The sequence below is a fragment of the Triticum dicoccoides genome, chromosome 2B (genome assembly GCF_002162155.2).
Source record: "Triticum dicoccoides isolate Atlit2015 ecotype Zavitan chromosome 2B, WEW_v2.0, whole genome shotgun sequence".
In the NCBI taxonomy this organism is placed as follows: Eukaryota; Viridiplantae; Streptophyta; class Magnoliopsida; order Poales; family Poaceae; genus Triticum; species Triticum dicoccoides.
The window spans coordinates 745076427-745084031 of record NC_041383.1 but is presented as its reverse complement, the minus strand read 5'-3'; the positions used below and the strand labels follow the sequence as shown (position 1 = coordinate 745084031).

At 45.9% G+C, this 7605-nt stretch overlaps 1 long non-coding RNA gene across 2 annotated transcripts in view; it reads right to left on the bottom strand.

Annotated features, from left to right (window-relative positions):
* Nucleotides 1–7411, bottom strand: part of LOC119368559 — a 14895-nt gene extending 7484 nt beyond the window's left edge. For both annotated transcript variants that reach the window (XR_005176677.1, XR_005176678.1), the window contains exons 1-2: nucleotides 7118–7411; nucleotides 5893–6022 (exon numbers count right to left, since the gene is read on the bottom strand). This is a non-coding gene — a long non-coding RNA (uncharacterized LOC119368559). The remainder of the gene's footprint in view (nucleotides 1–5892; nucleotides 6023–7117) is intronic.
* Nucleotides 7412–7605: the final 194 nt, after the last annotated feature.

The following is a 7605-nucleotide window of genomic DNA, read 5'->3' as shown; positions in this document are numbered from 1 at the left end:
GGATGGGGGCGGCGACGGAGACGAGGGCGGCGACGGGGACGGGGGTGGGCCCGGGGCGGCGACAGGGACGGGGGCGGCGATGGGGACGGGGGCGGCGACGGGGACGGGGGCGGCGACGGCGACGGAGACGACGGAAACAGAGGAAGAATGAAAATTTCGTAAGTCGAGTATATATAGAAGGCACCTTTAGTACCGGTTGGAGCCACCAATCGGTACTAAAGGCTTGTTTTGGCCTGGCCAAGCGGCGGGAAGCGACCCCCTTTAGTACCGGGTGGGGCACAAACCGGTACTAAAGGACCCCCTTTAGTACCGGTTTGTGCCACGACCCGGTACTAAAGGGTCGCGCTGCCACCCCAAAGTTTAGTCCCACCTCGCCGAGCGAAGGGCAGCCGCACTGGTTTATAAACCCAGCCACGGCTACCACTTCGAACTCCTCTATATAGCTAGCAGGCTTGTGGCCCTAAACTCTGCGCGCTGTCCTGTGAGTCTGCTGGGCCTTTAAGGCCTATAATTACACACCTGTGGCCTATCAGGCCCACAAGGCAGCGCCCCAATTTTTTTTATAGTTTTTTCTTTTCTGCTTTATTTTCTTCTATTTATTTTTGCGTAGTTCTTTGTATAGTTTTTTCTTTTCTGTTATATTTATTTTCTTCTATTTATTTGTGAGTAGTTTTTCATCTAGTTTGCCAAAATTCAACATTTTCAGAGTTCATTTTGTAGTGATTTTCAATTTCACGGTCATTTTGTAAACGATTGAAAAATAGCAAATATAATTTTTTTTCTTTTCTGCTTTATTTTTTCTTCTATTTATTTATGAGTAGTTTTTTCTTTTCTGCTATATTTATTTTCTTCTATTTATTTTTGAGTAGTTTTTTATATAGCTTTTTTCTTTTCAGCTATAGTTTTTCTTTCTTTTTTACTATTTTTTCTGTTAGTGCCCGTGGTTTTCAAATTTGAATAGTTTAAATTTTGAATTATTTGAAATTAGTGTGAATTTGTTTGCACATAAAATTTCTTCGCATTTCAAATGCCAAAACACATAACTACCCTAACTATTACAGAGATTCCCCTCTCGATGCGAAACACAGAAGAAAGTGATGATAGCTAGTGAAGCCGATCACATCCCAGATCTTTGGGTGTGAAACTTTTGCTTCGCGTGTGTCCCTTTGCGCCGTAACCATGGAAAATCTTCATCATTTAATGGGATGCTCGGGTCAATATTCACTGTGAATGGAGCAATTTCATCAAACTTTTCATAATCTTCTAACTTGTCTGTCTTGTCATCCACTCCCACGATGTTTCTCTTCCTAGAAAGAACTATGTGCCGCTTTGGCTCATCGTACGATGCATTCGCTTCCTTATCTTTTCTTTTTCTTGGCTTATTAGACATGTCCTTCACATAAAAAACCTGTGCCACATCATTGGCTAGGATGAATGGTTCGTCTGCATACGCAAGATTGTTGAGATCCACTGTTGTCATTCCGTACTGCGGGTTTTCCGTTACCCCGCCTCGTGTCATATTGACCCATTTGCACCGAAACAAAGGGACCTTTAAACCACGTCGATAGTCAAGTTCCCATATGTCCTGTATATAACCATAATATGTTTCCTTTCCCGTCTTGGTTTCTGCATCAAAGCGGACACCACTGTTTTGGTTGGTGCTCTTCTTATCTTGGGCGATCGTGTAAAATGTATTACCATTTATATCGTACCCTTTGAAAGTCATTATATTCGAAGATGGTAACTGGGACAGCAAGTATAGGTCATCTTCAATAGAGGTGTCATGCATGGTACGTGTCTGCAACCAGCTCGCGAAACTCCTGGTTTTTTCACGTGTAATTCAGTCATCAGACCGCTCCGGGTGTTTGGAGCGTAGCAAATTCTTGTGTTCATCCATATACGGAGCCACCAAGGCGGAATTCTGTAGAACTGTGTAGTGTGCTTCAGTGAGAGAATGTCCATTCATACATATTATTTGTTCCCCTCCTAGCGTGCCTTTTCCATCCAGTCTGCCCTTATGCCGCGATTCAGAAACACAAATCGGCTTAAGGTCAGGAATAAAGTCAATACAAAACTCAATGACCTCCTCACTTTGATGGCCCTTGGAGATGCTTCCTTCTGGCCTAGCACGGTTATGAACATATTTCTTTAAGACTCCCATGAACCTCTCAAAGGGGAACATATTGTCTAGAAATACAGGACCCAAAACGTTAATCTCTTCGCATAGGTGAACTAGGACGTGCTTCGTGATGTTGAAGAAGGATGGTGGGAACACCAACTCGAAACTGACAAGACATTGCACCAAATTATTCTGTAACCTTGGTATGATTTCTGGATCGATTACCTTCTGAGAGATTGCATTGAGAAATGCACATAGCTTCACAATGGCTAATCGAACGTTTTCCGGTAGAAGCCCCCTCAATGCAACCGGAAGCAGTTGCGTCATAATCACGTGGCAGTCATGAGACTTTAGGTTCTGAAACTTTTTCTCTGCCATGTTTATTATTCCCTTTATATTCGATGAGATGTCAGACGGTACCTTAATACTGAGCAGGCATTCAAAGAAGATTTCCTTCTCTTCTTTGGTAAGAGCGTAGCTTGCATGACCCTGATGTATGCCGTCTTCTCCGTGCATACGTTGCTGGTCCTCCCGTGCCTCAGGTGTATCTTTTGTCTTCCCATACACGCCCAAGAAGCCAAGCAGGGTCACGCAAAGATTCTTCGTCACGTGCATCACGTCGATTGCGGAGCGGACCTCTAGGTCTTTCCAATATGGCAGGTCCCAAAATATAGATTTCTTCTTCCACATGGGTGCGCGTCCGTCAGCGTCCTTTGGAACAGGTTGTCCGCCAGGACCCTTTCCAAATATCACCTTCAAATCCTTGACCATATCATGTACATCAGCACCAGTACAGTGGCGAGGCTTCGTCTGGTGATCCGCCTCACCTTTGAAATGCTTGCCTTTCTTTCTTACGGGATGCCTGCTCGGAAGAAATCAACGATGTCCCAGGTACACATTCTTCTTACAACTATTCAAATATATACTGTCAGTATCATCCAAACTGTGCGTGCATCCGCAATATCTCTTGTTTGTCTGTCCTGAAAGGTTACTGAGAGCAGGCCAATCATTGATGATCACGAACAGCAACGCCTTTAGGTCAAATTCTTCCCCCATGTGCTCATCCCACGCACGTATACCTGTTCCATTCCACAGTTGTAAGAGTTCTTCAACTAATGGCCTTAGGTACACATCAATGTCGTTGCCGGGTTGCTTAGGGCCTTGGATGAGCACTGGCATCATAATGAACTTCCGCTTCATGCATAACCAAGGAGGAAGGTTATACAAACATAGAGTCACAGGCCAGGTGCTATGGTTTCTGCTCTGCTCCCCAAAAGGATTAATGCCATCTGCGCTTAGACCAAACCATACGCTCCTTGCGTCATCTGCAAACTCCTTCCCGTACTTTCTTTCGATTTTTCTCCACTACGACCTGTCAGCGGGTACTCTCAACTTTCCGTCTTTCTTACGGTCTTCTCTGTGCCATCGCATCGCCTTGGCATGCTCTTTGTTTTGGAACAAACGTTTCAACCGTGGTATTATAGGAGAATACCACATCACCTTGGCAGGAATTTTCTACCTGGGGCGCTCGCCCTCGACATCACCATGCTCATCGCGGCTGATCTTATAGCGCAATGCACCACATACCGGGCAAGCGTTCAAATCCTCGTACTCACCGCGGTAGAGGATGCAATCATTAGGGCATGCATGTATCTTCTGCACCTCTAACCCTAGAGGGCAGACAGCCTTCTTTGCTTCGTACATACTCTCGGGCAATTTGTTGTCCTTTGAAAGCATATCCTTTATCATTACCAGCAACTTTCCAAATCCCTTGTCAGATACACCATTCTCTGCCTTCCATTGCAGCAATTCCAGTGTGGTGCCCAGCTTTTTCTTATCACCTACGCAATTCGGGTACAACAATTTTTTGTGATCCTCTAACATGCGCTGCAACTTCTTCTTCTCCAAATCACTTGCGCAGTTTCTCTTTGCATCGGCAATGGCCCGACCTAGATCATCAACGGGCTCATCTGATGCCTCTTCTTCAGCTTCTTCCCGCATTGCCGGCTCAGCTTCTTCCCGCATTACCGGCTCAGCTTCTTCCCCCATTGTTGTATCATCGTATTCAGGGAACCCATGGCCAGGATAGCTATCGTCGTCCTCTTCTTCTTCATTGTCTTCCATCATAACCCCTCTTTCTCCGTGCTTGGTCCAAACATTATAGTGGTGCATGAAACCGGACTCAAACAGGTGGACGTGAATGGTTCTTGACGTAGAGTAATTGCGATCATTCTTACAGCCAGCACATCGACAAGGCATAAAACCATCCGCCCGCTTGTTTGCCTCAGCTGCATGCAGAAAAGTATGCACGCCCTCAACGAACTGGAGAGAGCATCGGTCATCGTACATCCATTGCCGGCTCATCTTCATTACACAACACCGAATAGACCAAATTAATACAAGTTCATACATAAAGTTCATACAACACTTAAATGCAACAAACAAATAACTCTCTAGCTAAAGCATTTAAATGCAACAACAAATGCGATTAAGATCGCAACTAAGATAACAATTGATCCAACAGCATAATGATACCAAGCCTCACTATCGATGGCATATTTTCTAATCTTTCTAATCTTCAAGCGCATTTTCTCCATCTTGATCTTGTGATCATCGACGACATCGGCAACATGCAACTCCAATTCCATCTTCTCCCCCTCAATTCTTTTCAATTTTACTTTCAAGTACTCGTTTTCTCTTTCAACTAAATTTAACCTCTCGACAATAGGGTCGGTTGGAATTTCCGGTTCACATACCTCCTAGATAAAAATATCTATGTCAACTTGATGGGCATAATTTGTCATAAACACGAAATGCAACAAATAGTTTTAAAAGAGAATATACCACATCCGAATCATAACAAGGACGAGGGCCAACGGGGACGGATATCAAAACCATGGCACTATGTATAACAAACAACATACGGTAAGATAATTATTATATGAGTAACTATATATCCAAATCACACAAACATCATTTTTTTATATAAAATTTCATGAACAAGAGGCTCACCACAAGGTGGTGCCGGCGACGGGACGGTGCGGGCGATCTACGATGGTTACGACGGAGATTTAGAAGGCACTAAGTAAACCACACCTACATATGCAAACTAAGTGTTATTTTGACCTCAAATTGCATATAAATCAAATACTACCAGATATAATTCCTCCCAAATTACTAAAACCCACAATTAATCACTATATAAACCAATGCAAGAGCTAATCTAGCAATGAGAAATGAAAGGACAAAGTTGCTAACCTTGGTGATCATTTGAATGGATGAGGGCCTGCAAATCTTGACAAATTTGGGGCAAATTTTGTGATGAACTCGAGAGGAAGAAGGGAAGAACAAAAGAGAGGGAGAGGGGAAAGGGGGAAGAACAGAGTGCGGGTGGACGAAGGATTTATATAGGACGACCTTTAGTACCAGTTCGCCACGAACCGGTACTAAAGGTGCTGGAAGGGCCCCACTCTGACAACATCCTGCCACCACTCTCATTAGTACCGGTTCGTGGCACGAACCGGTGCTAAAGGTTTGCCACGAACCGGTACTAAAGAGCTCCTCCCGGCTAGCCGTTGGAACCGGCACTAATGGACACATTAGTGCCGGTTCTGTTACAAACCGGGACTAATGTGTCTCACATTTGACCCTTTTTCTGCTAGTGGGAACATTTCAATTCTACTTTATCTTAGAAAATTCCAAGAAGTATACGTACTATTTTGACTCCGCAACAGAGAGGATCAATCAAGCATATATAATATGGCGGTACAGACCTTCGAATACTTTGGCAGTTGGCACGACATCCCTCAAGGGATATCTTTGGGAGAAGCAGTGAGTTTACTTGGACAAACTCTGTGCAGAACCGATAGCAACTCATATCAAAGCATTAGGCAATGCCTCTTCCTGCCAAAGCACGCACAGGTTAGTCAACTGAAGAAAATGCAAAATACGAAGACATGGTTAATAGAGAGCCGGTGACACAAAGCCTCTGATCTAATGTTGAGGAGTTTTAATGTCAGGTACAACAAGTTGTTATTTGAGGATGAGAAAGACAACAGAATGATGTTGAGTAAGGAACTCTTTAACTGGGCATTAAAGCAAAGAAGTGCTGAGGTTTGCATACATCCATCTCAGAATTATTGTTGTCATGCTATTTTTTGTCCGTTTCCAATCCAACTTGATGCGATATAGTTTTCCAGAAAACCTCGTGCATGTTGTTCCTCAACAAATTCGACATATTCGATAGGAAAGCACAAGAGGGTAACAAGTACCTTCCGAACCTATATATATCGCAAGTTTTGTGTCAACGTTTGACTTTTGGATGATCTAATAACCAAATATAGCTCAGGTAACACATGCATGCCATCCCAAGTATGAGATGACTGGTCTTTAACAGCACCTAAGTGCATTTTGAGGGTTGGCCTGTGTCACCTTTCAAAAAAAAACAACTTCTTCCATAAAACAAATTCAGGAAACTGCATGCCCTGCTACATGCCGTCATAGCCTTTAATAACAGAAATAGTTATGTAGTGATCACTCACACTAAAATTCCTTTTAAAGTTTAATAACAGAAAATCTAGCCAAAAAAAGAAGATAAATATTTCTTTATGGCAGTATTCCGGAGGCATAGTTCCTCCTTATTGCTCCTGCAGCGCGGCTGGCTCCTCCCCACCGCTGGGCCGTCCCACCGGGCATACCCCTCCTCCACCCTACCGCCGCCGCACTGCCGTCCCACCGGGCATACCCCTCCTCCACCCTACCGCCGCCACCCTGCCATCCCACCGGGCATACCCCTCCTCCCCCCTACCGCCGCCGCCCTGCCGTCCCACCGGGCATACCCCTCCTCCCCCCCTACCCCCGCCCCCCACTTTCCTGCCGGGCATAGTTCCCCCTTTCATCCACCCACGGGGCATAGCTCCCGCTCTACTCGCGTCCCTGTAAAAAAACCATTAAACTGGCGATGTGGGACTAAAAAAGATGCAACAGTACTGGCCTTACCCGTAGCAGCCGGCCGGCGTGCAGTCCCGCTCCGGCGAGCCCGCCCATTCGCTGATGCACGCTCGTCGCCAGCACAGGGAAGGGGCAAAACACGACCGATTCGTCCTCATCCTCCCACAGTGGCCGCCGGCGGTCGCCACCTCTCCTGCTCACTGTGCGCACCGAAGCCAAAGCTCGAACCGACCCTCCACCCCCGCTGTGCGATGGGATTTGGGGCAGCAGACGGAGAAGAGAACGCGGGGGGAGAGAATGCGGCCGGCGGGCGGCGTGGGATTTGGGGGAGGAGACCAAGATGACGACGAACTGGCGAGTCGGGGAAGCCGAGGACGCCTCCCGCGGCGGTCCTGTAACAGCAGCGCAGGCCTATGTACGGTGGCCCACGAAGAATCTGGCCCAATGCCGGCCTAGAGAGAGAGAGAGCTGGGAGGATAAAAAAAAGGGCCCGGTTGAGCTGCGTAAGCTTTGCATCTTTCTGTGCGTTTCTCAAA